The 17,381-nt window shown below is 42.9% G+C and overlaps 2 non-coding genes across 2 annotated transcripts; both read right to left on the bottom strand.

The window, feature by feature from the left end:
* Positions 1 to 1,771: 1,771 nt before the first annotated feature.
* On the bottom strand, positions 1,772 to 1,866 carry LOC123433704. Its single transcript, XR_006625031.1, has one exon. It is a non-coding gene; the product is annotated as a small nucleolar RNA Z103 (small nucleolar RNA).
* A 277-nt stretch (positions 1,867 to 2,143) lies between these two features.
* Positions 2,144 to 2,232, bottom strand: LOC123433859. The gene has a single exon (XR_006625160.1). It is a non-coding gene; the product is annotated as a small nucleolar RNA SNOR75 (small nucleolar RNA).
* Positions 2,233 to 17,381: the final 15,149 nt, after the last annotated feature.

The following is a 17,381-nucleotide window of genomic DNA, read 5'->3' on the forward strand; positions in this document are numbered from 1 at the left end:
AACTTGGCTTGTATATTCCATTGATGGGCTTCCTCAAAATTGCCCTAGGTCTTCATGAGCAAGCAAGTTGGATGCACACCCACTAGTTCTCCTTTTGAGCTTTCACATACTTATAGCTCTAGTGCATCCTTTGTATGGCAATTCCTACTCATTCACATTGATATCTACTAATGGGCATCTCCATAGCCCTTTGATATGCCGGGTCAATGTGACCATCTCCTCCTTTTTGTCTCACAACCACCATCACACACTATTCCACCTATAGTGGTATATCCATGGCTCACGCTCATGTATTGCGTGATACACTACAAGGAATATGCTAATACACGACGCTATTTTTCGTCGCTACATCGTCATGGTTTTTAATTTACGACGATCTCACGACGAAAAACCAAGCGTCAAAAACGGAGCGTCACAAATGAACAGCAGCGATGTTTTGATTAAAATCGTCGTAACTTTTACGACGATTCCTGGATTGTCGTAACCTTTACGACGATCCTAAATTGTCGTTGACAATCAAATCCAATCCTATGTGGCAGTCCCACGTGGCAAAATTACGACGAAATCAAAACATCATGGTTAAAATCAGCCCAACCCATTTCAATTGATCACATGGGCTGGTTTTAGTTTTTTGGGCTTTTTCTTATTGGGCTTCTTTTTGGGCCTTAGACTATTTACAGCCACTTCTAGTATTTTTTTTGAATTTTTTTATATCATTATAATTTGGGCCCTGGCCTTTTAGTGCCCAAATACATTTGGTCCAGATTCAGTTTTTGCCCTTTTTCATTTTGGAATTCAGCAACTTTTTGTTCCAGAATTTGGATTCATTTCTATTTGTTGGGCCTTTTCAACCAAATTATTTGTTGGGCCTTTTCATATTCAAATCAAAAATACTCCAAATCGAATTAAAATCATCCATCATATAACATCACAAAATACATATCCCAGGTTTACATAACACAATAAATCATCTCATGAATACATTTCCTTACACAGGAATATAGCAAAAACGAACAAAATTGCACAATAGAATAATGGCACATCTGCTACTATTCCCAACAGTACAGTGGACTTCATTCTGCTCTCCTATGAGGCATGCTCGAGATGCCACAACTTGTCAACCTACAAGAATATTACACGACACATGAATCAATCAAAAGATAACAAATATAAAAAATATTAGAAATAAAAAGATTTTGTGTTCATCCTGAAGATGATGTTAAAAATCCTGAGATATAAATTCTGGAGTATAATTAGTCCAACCTAAATAGGTCACAGAAATTGAAAATTAAAATTCAAAGTATCTAAGATTGTTCCAGGAAATTCTGGACAAAGGAAATGCAGACAAGCAAACTCAATATGTTTATGGTATTTTTGCTTTACTGGAGGAATTTTAGCACTGACACAAGCAGGAGTGAATGACACAATAATTAGCAGACATGTAAAATAATACAAAACAAGCTACTCCACATTACTGTGATAACCAAGTGCAAACCAGGGTGTAAGAATATTAACCCAAAAATCCTTTCGGCAACATACATCAGTAAATTACGCTATCAATAAGTGCACCAGAGACTCTAATTTATTACCTTCAGAAGTTTTAGATCGAATCAAATGAAAACCTGAAAAAGGGACTACCAAAGAGCATTATTGAGCTTGATGCTGAGTTGATTTCTGGTGTCAACTAGGGTAATTCTTTAGCCTGATTGGAGAAAGGAAACCTGACTAGCACTCAAAATATTAACTAGAAGACAATAGTAAAACATAAAAGATGGACCAGATTTCTGGCTTAGAATCCTGATGGGATTACATTTGCGCATTGTATAGTCATAGTCGATAATTTGGGTAAAGTATCCTCAGGTCCATATAATCCAAGGAAAAAAGCAATTGATCATCACAGTAAGTGCAGAAACATGGTATGGATATGATATCATCACTTCTCACAGCAAACAAAAAATGTTGTAGGAGTTTCTATTTATTTAAGACAAGACAACTATACAGCATCCATGACAGAATGTGTTGCTTACTAGACATTCAGAATAAGTAGGAGGAAATTATCATCAAATAGATCACAAACTGCCTGTCTTAATGTCAAAAATAGTTATATTTGAAAACAGAAAAATAACAAATAAACGAATTGATGCTCTCTCGGACAAATGCCTCGATTGTCAAGATGGTTTAATAGAATGGATTACATCAGACTCATCATCTGTTTTCATCATCACACACAGAACCATAGCAACGAATGAAAATTTCGGAAAGTCCCCATATGCAAATTAAGATTCGGGATTGTTGTGCCTATACACAATTTTAGAGTTGTTAAACAGCAAAATAAATGCCACCATGTTATTCTACACATTTTTCTATCCAAGATACATACGTAAATCATTTTATTCGGAGTTACGGTAAATTAATTATGAGGCAAACTATTTTAGCGTGGCATTTGCACAAATTTAATTAAAACAACAAGTTAAATATCTTAGTCAAGGTTCAAATTTGGATATTATGAAACTACTCAAAATTTTGGACATTTTACATATTTAAGTAATTTTCACCCGATGCACCGTTAAATAGTTATTAGCATTTTAAAATGATGCAATTTCTGTAATTAGGAAATTCCGTGGAAATTAGATAAATTCCCAGAACCTAAAAAAACTACTCGGGCCTAATGTTTGCACTCGGCCGAAACAAAACATCGGCACAATATAGCAATAACGTGCGTGGGCGGGGGTTAGCAAGGCGGCTCACCAGAGTGCCACTTGGGCCGGAGCTGGCTAGCATGGGCCTAGATGGGATGAGGTGAGCCGGCCCATGTGAGGAGCTTCTCGGCCAGCCCATGCGGGCGACAAGGGCCGAGGCGCACTTTTGTCCCCCTAGATCCCCTGGTGGATCGAGGCAGCTTGGAGGTCAAAGGCGGCAGCGCTGCTCATATCACGAAGATCCACGTCGTGACGGGGGCGCCGACAATGGATCCTGCGGCAGGGATGAGGGAAGCAAGTGTCCCTTGAGTGCGGGTAGATGCTTAGGGTCCGATTTGGCCCAGGAGGACCACACGCACGCTCGGTCGGGCTTGCGGTGGATGGGGAGCGAGGAGGCGACAACGGGACATGTGGCAGCGCCCGATTGGTTGCAAGCAGCGGCATGGCAGCTCAGGCAACGACAAGTAGCGGTGTTGGTGTTGGGTGGCACGGAATTTCAGGAGGAGAGGGGTAGGAGCCAAATTTGGAAGGGATGGCCTTCCTTTTATATCTATGGGCTAGGTTTAGGGGGTTTAGCGAGTTTTCGGACCCTCCGATCGCGATCGGATGGCTCTTGTCGCGAGGTAGGTTTAGGTGGGCTAGTGGGCTATGTAGGAAGGGTTGTTATGAGAATAGAGGGAATAATGCGGACCGTGGCACAAGTTTATAAAACCGAAAAAACGTCCAACGAATAAACCGATGACGGTGCAACTACGGTCGATTGTTCGAGTATCAACTATCTAAAGTATAACAAGAACGCACCTCAACTTTCAACCCAATCCGAGAATGTTAAATAAACACTCTAAAAAATGGTGGTGCCGTGGCTGCGTGCGTGTGTGGTTGGTCACAAACCGGTCAACGACGAAAACAGAGAGAACCGACAACTAGTAGCGGATGCAAGTTTTGAAAATTGACGGTCTCTAGCGCCGATACAATGCAGATGATGCGCATGATGCGATGATGAATGCGACAAACAAAATAATCACATGGCGGCAACGGAATAAAATGGGAATCTTTTGGAGCGTCGGTTCCGGGATGTTACAACTCTCCTACACTAACAAGAGATCTTGCCCCGATATCTAAGATTGAAATTGGGTAGAGGAAGAGGAATAGCAATCGGTAAAACTTAGTCGCTTCTTTCACAAACGAGTGACACCAACGATCCTTGGAGGTTCCAAAGAGTTGAAAAAAATTACATGGAAAAGAAGAAAGAATTCAAAAGAAATTTTGGCACCACTTCGGTAGGAAGAGAGAGAAAACATGAGATGATAGAAAGATCTTGAACAGATTTCACAACACTCCAGTTAAATGGACAAGCAAGGAATAATAAGATCTTGATAAGACGAGATGATTCATTCAAAGAGAGAAACATCACAAAGCCTCCGGAACAAAAGAATAGAAACTATATCATTAGGGAGAAAAGAAGGAAGAAGTAAAAGACAACTGCCACCACAATTGAATTTAAAAGCATCCTTGGAAGGAAGGATTGTAAGGAGTTGTTGGCAAACCAACAACAAAAACAAGAAGCTTGTTGTGGACTTATGAAAACCATCTCAAATAATGAGGTGACAACTGACAACTAAGAGGAGCAAGGATTTTTTGGGAGCAACAAGAGAGGCAAACTGCTTTCACCGAGAGGATACATTGAGAACTTGGATGAACAATAATCACCATAATAGCAAGAATCCTTAGGAAAAGCTTAAGGTGAAACCAAATCCAAGATAACTTCATTGAAGAAATCATGGGTTGAAAATATCTCATGATCAAAGAATTAGGTGGGTTTAAATATCTCACTCTTGAAACAAATTCCCTTCGATACTCCTCCGCTAACAAGAATTCTATAACACCACCTCAAAGGATAATGGAGGAAGAATTGCACTTTGAAATACAAGAGAAAGATACTTGAGGTCCTCGAACAAAATATTAAAGAACACTTTGAGAATGAATTAAATTCTTGAAGAACCACCATGAAGAACCCTTGGAAGAATTCCGAAATGAAAGGATGATAGAAAAGAATTAAAGCTTGAAAACAATAAGATTAAGGCCTTGCAAAGATTTAGATGAACGTTCATGAAGAGATACTAGAGATAACTATAGACTACAGAATAAAATGAACTACTTAGGATCGTGAATTGATATCATGAGCCACTCCTGAACAAGAATTGAAATCACCTTGAAGAAACAAGAATAAGAATTATGTAGCACATATCCTTCATCAAGTTAAATTGATGATAAGCAACGGATTTAGCATACACTTATTCTTCTTCTAAAGATTGAGGAGAGATATGAACACAACTTGAAGAAGTCTTGGAAGAAACACCGGTAAGAATTTGAAATGAAAGAGGATAAAACAAATGAACTGGACTGCATGAGGACAAAGAGGGCATGATTTGATTAGAGAACGCTTGAACAAGCCATCGGTAAGAATTTCAAACAAATGCTGAAACCATGAATGAATGAACATACATGAGAACGAAGAGATCATGATCCACCTAAATAATTTAGAACATATGGTGATATTAGAAATGAATGGAATACATGAGAACAAGGACATCTTGAGCCGCCTAAGAGAAAACTTGAATGAGGCACCAGAATAATTGAGATACGAACGAGGAGACAACAATTGAGAAGAATTTGAGAATGAAAGATAAAAGCTAAGAACACGGAAATCTTCTAAAATGATGGCCTTCGGAGGATCGAGAAATGAAAACACTCTGAAATGCACCAAATAGATACAAATAGAATTTCTCATGATCGAAAACAATTGAGAGGATAGCACGAAGATGAAACCATGAATCTTCAAGAGAATAGACAAGATTTAAGAGAAACACTTATTTGGTCTTCAAAACAATGAATGATGGTTATGTTGGGGAACGTCACATGGGAAACAAAAAATTTCCTACGCGCACGAAGTCCTATCATGGTGATGTCCATCTACGAGAGGGGATTTCCGATCTACGTACCCTTGTAGATCGCAGAGCAGAAGCGTTAGTGAACGCGGTTGATGTAGTGGAACGTCCTCACGTCCCTCGATCCGCCCCGCGAACCGTCCCGCGATCAGTCCCACGATCTAGTGTCGAACGGACGGCACCTCCACGTTCAGCACATGTACAACTCGACGATGATCTCGGCCTTCTTGATCCAGAAAGGGAGACGGAGAGGTAGATGAGTTCTCCGGCAGCGTGACGGCGCTCCGGAGGTTGGTGGTGATCTAATCTCAACAGGGCTCCGCCCGAGCTCCGCAGAAACGCGATCTAGAGGTAAAACCATGGAGGTATGTGGTTGGGCTGCCGTGGCAAAAGTTGTCTCAAATCAGCCCTAATACCTCGGTATATATAGGAGGGAGGGGGAGGGAAGAGGCAGCCTCAAACCCTCAAGGTTTGGCCGAAATTGGAGGTGGAGGAGTCCTACTCCAATCCTACTTGGAGTAGGATTCCACCTTCCCACTTGGAAACTCTTTCCATCTTGTGTTTTTTCCTTCTCAAACCTTATGGGCCTTAGTGGGAACTTATTCCAGCCCACTAGGGGCTGGTTTATCTCTTCCCATAGCCCATGAGACCCCTTGGGGCGTGACACCCCTCCCGATGGTCCCCGGCACCCCTCCCGGCACTCCCGGTACACTACCGATGAGCCCGAAACTTTTTCGGTGACCAAAACAGGACTTCCTATATATCAATCTTTACCTCCGGACCATTCCGGAGCTCCTCGTGACGTCCTGGATCTCATCCGGGACTCTAAACAACATTCAGTAACCAACCATATAACTCAAATACGCATAAAACAACGTCGAACCTTAAGTGTGCAGACCCTGCGGGTTCGAGAACTATGTAGACAGGACCCGAGAGACTCCTCGGTCAATATCCAATAGCGGGACCTGGATGCCCATATTTGATCCTACATATTCTACGAAGATCTTATCGTTTGAACCTCAGTGCCAAGGATTCATATAATCCCGTATGTCATTCCCTTTGTCCTTCGGTATGTTACTTGCCTGAGATTCGATCGTCAGTATCCGCATACCTATTTCAATCTCGTTTACCGGCAAGTCTCTATACTCGTTCCGTAATACAATATCCCGCAACTTACACTAAGTCACATTGCTTGCAAGGCTTGTGTGTGATGTTGTATTACCGAGTGGGCCCCGAGATACCTCTCCGTCACACGGAGTGACAAAACCCAGTCTCGATCCATACTAACTCAACGAACACCTTCGGAGATACCTGTAGAGCATCTTTATAGTCACCCAGTTACGTTGCAACATTTGATACACACAAAGCATTCCTCCGGTGTTAGTGAGTTATATGATCTCATGGTCATAGGAACAAATACTTGACACGCATAAAACAGTAGTAACAAAATGACACGATCAACATGCTACGTCTATTAGTTTGGGTCTAGTCCATCACATGATTCTCCTAATGATGTGATCCCGTTATCAAGTGACAACACTTGCCTATGGCCAGGAAACCTTGACCATCTTTGATCAACGAGCTAGTCAACTAGAGGCTTACTAGGGACAGTGTTTTGTCTATGTATCCACACAAGTATTGTGTTTCCAATCAATACAATTATAGCATGGATAATAAACGATTATCATGAACTAAGAAATATAGTAATAACTAATTTATTATTGCCTCTAGGGCATATTTCTAACATTCTCCCACTTACACTAGAGTCAATAATCTAGTTCACATCACCATGTGATTCCAACGAATCCAACACCCATATAGTTATGGGGTCTGATCACGTCTTGCTCGTGAGAGAGGTTTTAGTCAACGGTTCTGAAACTTTCAGATCCGTGCGTTGTTTACAAATCTTTATGTCATCTAATAGATGCTGCTACTACGTGCTATTCGGAAATACTCCAAATATCTACTCTACTATACGAATCCGTTTCACTACTCATAGTTATTTGTATTAGTGTCAAAGCTTGCATCGACGTAACCCTTTACGACAAACTCTTTAACCACCTCCATAATCGAGAAAAAAAATCCTTAGTCTATTTAGTTACTAAGGATAACTTTGACCGTGGATCAGTGATTCAATCCTGGATCACTCTGTGTACAGACTTGCTGCAAGGCACACATCAAGTGCAGTACTCAGCATGGCATACTTTAGAGTCTACGACTAAGGCATAGAAGACGACCTTCGTCTATTCTCTTTATTCTGCCGTGGTCGGGTTTTGTGTCTTACTCAAATTCACACCTTACAACGCAACCAAGAACTCCTTCTTTGCTGATCTATTTTGAACTCCTTCAAAAACTTGTCAAGGCATGCATCTTGTTGAAACTTCCATTAAGCGCTTTCGATCTATCTCCATAGATCTTTGATGCTCAACGTTCAAGTAGCTCAATCCAGGTATTCCTTTGAAAACTCCTTTCAAACAACCTTGTATGCTTTACAGAAATTCTACATTACTTCTGATCCACAATATGTCAACCACATATACTTATCTGAAATTCTATAGTGCTCCCACTCACTTCTTTGGAAATACAAGTTTCTCATAAACCTTGTACAAACCAAAAATCTTTGATCATCTCATCAAAGTGTATATTCCAACTCCGAGATGCTTGCACCGGTCCATTGAAGGATCGCTGGAGCTTGCATACTTGCTAGTATCTTTAGGATCGACAAAACATGATGGTTGTATCACATACAATGTTTGCTCAAGGAAACCATCGAGGAAACAATGTTTTGACATCCTATGTGCAATATTTGATAAATAATGCATCAACTACTAACATAATTGTAACAGACTTTTAGCATCGCTACGAGTGAGAAAGTCTCATCATAGTTAACTGTTTGATCTTGTCGGAAACATGTTTGCGACAAGTCGAGCTTTTCTTAATAGTGACTTATCACCATCATCGTATGTCTTCCTTTTAAAGATCCATCGTTACTCAATAGTCCTATGACCATCAAGTAGTTCTTCCAAAGTCCACACTTTGTTTTCATACATGGATCCTCTCTCGGATTTCATGGCCTCCAGCCATTTGTCGGAATCCGGGCCCACCATTGCTTTCTTCATAACTCGTAGGTTCACTGTTGCTCAACAACATGACCTCCAAGACAGGGTTACCGTACCACTCTGCAGTAGTACGCGACCTTGTAAACCTACAAGGCTTGTATTAACTTGATCCGATGCTCGGTGATCACCATCATTAGCTTTCACTTCAATTGGTGTAGGCGCCACAGGAACAACTTCCTGCGCCCTGCTACACACTGGTTGAAGTGATGGTTCAATAACCTCATCAAGTTCTACCACCCTCCCACTCAATTCTTCCGAGAGAAACCTTTCCTCGAGAAAGGATCCGTTTCTAGAAACAAACACTTTGCTTTCGGATCTGAGATGGGAGATGTACCCAACTGTTTTGGATATCCTATGAAGATGCATTTATCCGCTTTGGGTTCGAGCTTATCAGACTGAAACTTTTTCACATAAGTGTTGAAGCCCCAAACTTTCAAGAAACGACACTTTAGATTTCTCTAAACCTCAGTCTATACTGTGTCATCTCAACGGAAATACGCGGTGCCCTATTTAAAGTGAATGCGGTTGTCTCTAATGCATAACCCATAAACGATAGTGGTAATTCGATGAGAGACATCATAGCATGCACCATACCAAATAGTGCGTGGCTATGACGTTCAGACACATCATCACACTATGATGTTCCAGGTGGCATGAACTACGAAACAATTTCCACATTGTCTTAACTGCGTACCAAAACTCGTAACTCAGATATTCATTTCTATGATCATATCGTAGACAGTTTATCCGCTTGTTATGACGAACTTCACTCCTGAAACAGAATTGAACCTTTCAATATTTCAGACTTGTGACTCATTAAGTAAATACTCTTGTATCTTCTCAAATCGTCATTGAAGTAAGAACATAATGATATCCACTGCGTGCATCAGCACCCATTGGACTGCATACATCAAAATGTATCACTTCCAACAAGTTACTATCTTGTTTCATCTCAATGAAAACAAGGCCTTGCTTATGTGGTATGATTTGCATGTCACTAGTGATTCAAAATCAAGTGAGTATAAAGATCCATCAGCATGGAGCCTCTTCATGCAATTTATACCAACATGACTCAAGCGGCAGTGCCACAAGTAAGTGGTACTATCATCATTACCTCGTATATTTTGGCACCAATATCATGAACATGTGTAACACTATGATCGAGATTCAATAAACCATTGAAGGTGATTATTCAAGCAAATAGAGTAACCATTATTCTCTTTAACTGAATAATCGTATTGCAAAAAACACGATCCAATCATGTTCATGCTTAACGCAAGCACCAAATAACAATTGTTTAGGTTTAACACCAATCCCGATGGTAGAGGGAGTGTGCGACGTTTGATCATATCAACCTTGGAAACACTTCCAACACGTATCGTTACATCGCCTTTAGCTAGTCTCCGTTTATGCCATAGCTTTCATTTTGTGTTACTCATCACTTAGCAACCGAACCGGTATCCAATACCCTCGTGCTACTAGGAGTACTAGTAAAGTACACATCAACATTATCAAGTATATCAAATATACTTCTTTCGAATTTTGCCAGCCTTCTTATCTACCAAGTATCTAGAGTTGCTCCGCCTCAGTGACCGTTCCCCTCATTACAGAAGCACTTAGTCTCGGGTTTGGGTTTAATCTGGGGTCTCTTCATTAGTGCAGCAACTGCTTTGCCATTTCACGAAGTATCCCTTCTAGCCCTTGCCATTATCGAAACTTAGTGGTTTTACTAACCATCAACTATTGATGCTCCTTCTTGATTTCTACTTTCGCAGTGTCAAACATCGTGAATCGCTCAAGGATCATTGTATCTATCCTTGATATGTTATAGTTCATCACGAAACTCTCACAGCTTGGTGACAGTGACTTTGGAGAACCATCACTATCTCATCTGGAAGATTAACTCCCACTTGATTCAAGTAATTGTCGTACTCAGACAATCTGAGCACACGCTCAACGATTGAGCTTTTCTCTTTTACTTCGTGGACAAATAATCTTGTCGGAGGTCTCATACCTCTTAACAAGGGCACAAGCATGAAATCACAATTTCATCTCTTTAGAACATCTCTTATGTTCTGTGACGTTTCAAAACGTCTTTGGCGCCTTGCTTCTAAGCCATTAAGTATTTTGCACTGAACTATCGTGTAGTCATCAGAAACGTGTATGTCGGATGTTCACAGCATCCACAGACGACACTCGAGGTGCAGCACACCGAGTGGTGCATTAAGGACATAAGCCTTCTGCACAGCAACGAGGACAATCCTCGGTTTTACAGACTCAGTTTGCAAAGTTTGCTACTATCAACTTTCAACTAAATTTTCTCTAGGAACATATAAAAAAGGGTAGAGCTATAGCGCAAGCTACATCGTAATTCGCAAAGACCATTAGACTATGTTTATGATAATTAGTTCAATTAATCATATTACTTAAGAACTCCCACTCAAAAAGTACATCTCTCTTGTCATTTGAGTGGTACATGATCCAAATCCACTATCTCAAGTCCGATCATCACGTGAGTCGAGAATAGTTTCAGTGGTAAGCATCTCTATGCTAATCATATCAACTATACGATTCATGCTCGACCTTTCGGTCTCATGTGTTCCGAGGCCATGTCTACACATGCTAGGCTCGTCAAGCTTAACCTGAGTGTTCCACGTGCGCAACTGTTTTGCACCCGTTGTATGTGAACGTTGAGTCTATCACACCCGATCATCACGTGGTGTCTCGAAACGACGAACTGTAGCAACGGTGCACAGTCGGGGAGAACACAATTTCGTCTTGAAATTTTAGTGAGAGATCACCTCATAATGCTACCGTCGTTCTAAGCAAAACAAGGTGCATAAAAGGATTAACATCACATGCAATTCATAAGTGACATGATATGGCCATCATTACGTGCTCCTTGATCTCCATCACCAAAGCACCGGCACGATCTTCTTGTCATTGGCGTCATACCCAGATCTCCATCAACGTGTCGCCATCGGGGTTGTCGTGCTACTCATGCTATTACTACTAAAGCTACGTCCTAGCAATATAGTAAACGCATCTGCAAGCACAAACGTTAGTTTAAAGACAACCCTATGGCTCCTGCCGGTTGCCGTCCATCGACGTGCAAGTCGATATTAACTATTACAACATGATCATCTCATACATCCAATATATCACATCACATCGTTGGCCATATCACATCACAAGCATACCCTGCAAAAACAAGTTAGACGTCCTCTAATTTTGTTGTTGCATGTTTTACGTGGTGACCATGGGTATCTAGTAGGATCGCATCTTACTTACGCAAACACCACAACGGAGATATATGAGTTGCTATTTAACCTCATCCAAGGACCTCCTCGGTCAAATCCTATTCAACTAAAGTTGGAGAAACTGACACTCGCCAGTCATCCTTGAGCAACGGAGTTACTCGTAGCAGTGAAACCAGTCTCTCGTAAGCGTACGAGTAATGTCGGTCCGAGCCGCTTCGATCCAACAAAACCGTGAAATCAAGAAAAGACTAAGGAGGGCAGCAAGACCCACATCACCGCCCACAAAAACTTTTGTGTTCTACTCGAGATTACATCTACGCATGAACCTAGCTCTGATACCACTGTTGGGGAACGTCGCATGGGAAACAAAAAATTTCCTACGCGCACGAAGTCCTATCATGGTGATGTCCATCTACGAGAGGGGGTTTCCGATCTACGTACCCTTGTAGATCGCAGAGCAGAAGCATTAGTGAACGCGGTTGATGTAGTGGAACGTCCTCACGTCCCTCGATCCGCCCCGCGAACCGTCCCGCGATCAGTCCCACGATCTAGTGCCGAACGGACGGCACCTCCGCGTTCAGCACACGTACAACTCGATGATGATCTCGGCCTTCTTGATACAGAAAGAGAGACGGAGAGGTAGATGAGTTCTCCGGCAGCGTGACGGCGCTCCGGAGGTTGGTGGTGATCAAATCTCAGCAGGGCTCCGCCCGATCTCCGCAGAAACGCGATCTAGAGGTAAAACTGTGGAGGTATGTGGTCGGGCTGCCGTGGCAAAAGTTGTCTCAAATCAGCCCCAATACCTCGGTATATATAGGAGGGAGGGGGAGGGAAGAGGCAGCCTCAAACCCTCAAGGTTTGGCCGAAATTGGAGGTGGAGGAGTCCTACTCCAATCCTACTTGGAGTAGGATTCCACCTTCCCACTTGGAAACTCTTTCCACCTTGTGTTTTTTCCTTCTCAAACCTTATGGGCCTTAGTGGGAACTTATTCCAGCCCACTAGGGGCTGGTTTATCTCTTCCCATAGCCCGTGAGACCCCTTGGGGCGTGACACCCCTCCCGATGGTCCCCGGCACCCCTCCCGGCACTCCCGGTACACTACCGATGAGCCCGAAACTTTTCCGGTGACCAAAAGAGGACTTCCTATATATCAATCTTTACCTCCGGACCATTCCGGAGCTCCTCGTGACGTCCTGGATCTCATCCGGGACTCTGAACAACATTCAGTAACCAACCATATAACTCAAATACGCATAAAACAACGTCGAACCTTAAGTGTGCAGACCCTGCGGGTTCGAGAACTATGTAGACATGACCCGAGAGACTCCTCGGTCAATATCCAATAGCGGGACCTGGATGCCCATATGGATCCTACATATTCTACGAAGATCTTATCGTTTTAACCTTAGTGCCAAGGATTCATATAATCCCGTATGTCATTCCCTTTGTCCTTCGGTATGTTACTTGCCCGAGATTCTATCGTCAGTATCCGCATACCTATTTCAATCTCGTTTACCGACAATTCTCTTTACTCGTTCCGTAATACAATATCCCGCAACTTACACTAAGTCACATTGCTTGCAAGGCTTGTGTGTGATGTTGTATTACCGAGTGGGCCCCGGGATACCTCTCCGTCACACGGAGTGACAAAACCCAGTCTCGATCCATACTAACTCAACGAACACCTTCGGAGATACCTGTAGAGCATCTTTATAGTCACCCAGTTACGTTGCGACGTTTGATACACACAAAGCATTCCTCCGGTGTTAGTGAGTTATATGATCTCATGGTCATAGGAACAAATACTTGACACGCAGAAAACAGTAGCAACAAAATGACACGATCAACATGCTACGTCTATTAGTTTGGGTCTAGTCCATCACATGATTCTCCTAATGATGTGATCCCGTTATCAAGTGACAACACTTGCCTATGGCCAGGAAACCTTGACCATCTTTGATCAACGAGCTAGTCAACTAGAGGCTTACTAGGGACAGTGTTTTGTCTATGTATCCACACAAGTATTGTGTTTCCAATCAATACAATTATAGCATGGATAATAAACGATTATCATGAACTAAGAAATATAACAGTAACTAATTTATTGTTGCCTCTAGGGCATATTTCTAACAGGTTATAAGTACCACCAAGAATTATTGAGACACTCTCGAATAATGAATAAGGAAAGCTAAGCCAATGATGAGAATGATTTGAAGCGATCTTGGAGAAGGAATATGACTAATTGTCACACCCTGTTTTCACTTACATCTTTCTCTGTAATGCAAAAACTTGAGCTTATGAAAACTTTTTCAAAACTAATGTTGTGAGTGCCATGATTGTCATTGTATGCTTGTGTGCTTGATCATGTGATGATAAAAACCACATTTCACAAGATTGGTTTGTTTCAAAAAACCTTTTTCTCGTTTCTGATCAAGGTAAAACCCTACTTTGAGTTGCACTGCATGCCCTTGATGGCAAGGAGTGTTCTTAACCAAAGTTGGTGATTTGAATCTAGTACTATTTTGGTACTCCAAAACCATAAAATAATTATTTTGTGAATTCTTTTCTTAATATATTTGCATGTCCATTTCTGAGTCCAGGAATGGTATTCCTATATGGAAAAATACCCTTCTGCCTTAGAAAAAGCTGATTAAATTTGTAGATGATTAGAAGGACATATATTTTCCATACATAAGATTTTTAACCCCAGATTTATATTATTACTATTTGATTAAAACCCGGAAAACCATTTTTGTCGGTTTTGACCTTTTGAAATATTTCCAAAGGATATATTCTCAATAAATTCCTAGAAAATTCCAATAGTATCCCTAAGCCATACTTGGTGTCCACATAAAGATTCACCTTGATCCAAGGTGATTAAGGACCCCAAATAAGTGCAAAGCCCCTCGTGTCCAGATTGAAGTTAGAGCAACTCTACATAGCAAAGTTTGTCCAATGATTATGAAACTTTGCAGGAGTGCCTAATACCTCAAATGAGGATTCCACACAAAAAATCGGATTTGTGGAACTTAGTTTGCCCACACTCTCTTTGGAAGGAACATATCTGGTCAAATGGTGAAGTTTTCAAGTTTACAAAGCTAAACTTGACCAATGGAGCTCAAACTTGGTGAAACCCCATGTTTTAGCACCAAACCCAGTCCTGTTAAGTTGCAGAACCAGTGGTGGGGTGCAACCAACCCAAACCACTGTCGAGCACGTTCTGACAGATGGGTAAAAGCCCATCTAACCATAGCTAAACCTAACCCCTTTGCCCCAAACTCTCAGATTAGGTGGCCAGTATCAATGCCCAGCCCCAGTCAACTGGCCCCTCTCTGGTTCAAAGTAGAAATGCCAAAATCTCCATTCTAACCTTCAGCTCAAAGCTGACAGCACCTACTTCTCTTGTCTCCCTTGACCAGCCGAAGCTCCCACGGGACTTCGACGGCTAGCCTCATCCCAGCCAGTGCCCAGGACATGCTAGAGACGTCCAAAGCACCTTAGAGCGCACCAACATGTCGTGGCATGCCAAAACTGCGCTCTAGGCACGCTACAGAGAAATCCAAGGCGGGGGCGACGCCCTCCGCCAGTTCCAACCTCCCGCGAGATGTCCAACTTCTTCGCCGACAGCCCCTCTGCATCAGGTGACAATCAGGGCCACTTCTCTCCCACGCTAGAGCTCGTGTGACGCGTGCCCGCGCACACCAGGACCGGCCAGAGTTGCGCGGCCATGGATACTCGTCTCTCCTCTCTCTCCCTTCCTTGAAGTGAGCCCTAGCAGTCCAAAACCACGTCCTGATACCGTTGTTTCGACCCCAGCTCCTCTCTACACCCTCATGCGCGCCAGAGTGAGTCACTGGCGCTCCCGAGTCGGCTCACCCTCGCGGGCCTATAAATAGCCCTCCCCCTCACTCCAGCTCCCCTCAAACAGAATCTCAACAACCTCTAGCACCTCCCTAGACACCTCAGCAAGCCAGCAGAGCCCCGGTTCTCGAGATTAACCGAGGCCCCTCCGCCTCGGAGCTCCGGTCGATCTCTAGCTACATGATGGCTCCTGCGTCCCTCTGCTCACAAAACCACTCCGCTTGACCTGAGGGAGCTTTCCCCCAACTTCCCCAAGCAAATCCGTGATGCTAGCTACCCCCTCGACCTTCGCCCGAAACTCCTCCGCCGTGGCCTCCTCATCGCCGGTGAACTTGAGTCTCTCCGTCGTTGTTCCGACCACCAGCAGGTAGGCAACGAGGAGCCGGACCCATTCCCGTCTTCGTTGGGGCACGAGGACGTCGGTAGCCACGCCGGCGTGCTCTTCCTCCTCTCTGGCTAGAGGTAGGAGGCGACACCGACAGGTGTGCCCCACCTGTAGGTGGCCCAACTCTCTCTCCCTCGTTGCCCGCCACCGCTGACCGAAGGGGCCCGCACGTCAGGTTCAAACCTAACGGTGCGTGATGTTCCACAAGCGTATGGGACCGCAACAGTTTTCGAGGGTAGGGTATTCAACCCAAATTTATTAATTCACTCACAAGGGGAAGCTAAAGGACATTCTCAAGTATTAGCAGCTGAGTTGTCAATTCAATCACACTTGAAAGATTAGTGTGTGCAAGCAAAGTATCATTAGCAAGGTAGTACGATAGCAACGGCACCAGAAAAAGCTTTGACAATTCCCAGCAATGGCGCTAGAAAAGGCCTTGTTGACGGGATGTTAGCGCCAACGAAGTCTCGGAACAAGTAACAGCGGAGTAGCAAGGAACAGCAGTAGCAGCAGCAGCAAAGTATAAAGTAACAACAGTAACAGCAGCAGCAAAGTAACAGAAGTTGTGACAGCAGCAAAATTGCCCAATCCCTCTTGTAGCAAGGGACAAGCATAGGCAAAGTAACGTAGCGGGACTAGTAGTAAAAGACTCGTAGGCAGTGGATCCGTGATGGATGAGTATGACGGATGTGATTCATCATGTAACAGCTATAACACAGAGAGATATGTGGCTAGCTCTCGTTCGTCAATATAATGTAGGCATGTATTCCGTATGTAGTCATACGTGCTTAGGGAAAAGAACTTGCATGACATCTATTGTCCATCCCTCCCGTGGTAGTGGGGTCCTAATGGAAACTACGGGATATTAAGGTTCTCCTTTTCATAAAGAACCGGACCAACGCATTAACATGTGGTGAATACATGAACTCCTCATACTATGGTCAACTCCGGGAATGGTTCCGGCTATTGTCACTCCGGGGTTGCCGGGTCATAACACATAGTAGGTGACTACAACTTGCAAGATACGATCTAAAACACACATATATTGGCGACAACATAATAGGTTCACATCTAAAATTATGGCACTCGCGCCCTAGTGACAAGCATTA

Source organism: Hordeum vulgare, chromosome 2H (assembly GCF_904849725.1).
Source record: "Hordeum vulgare subsp. vulgare chromosome 2H, MorexV3_pseudomolecules_assembly, whole genome shotgun sequence".
Taxonomy (NCBI): domain Eukaryota; kingdom Viridiplantae; phylum Streptophyta; class Magnoliopsida; order Poales; family Poaceae; genus Hordeum; species Hordeum vulgare.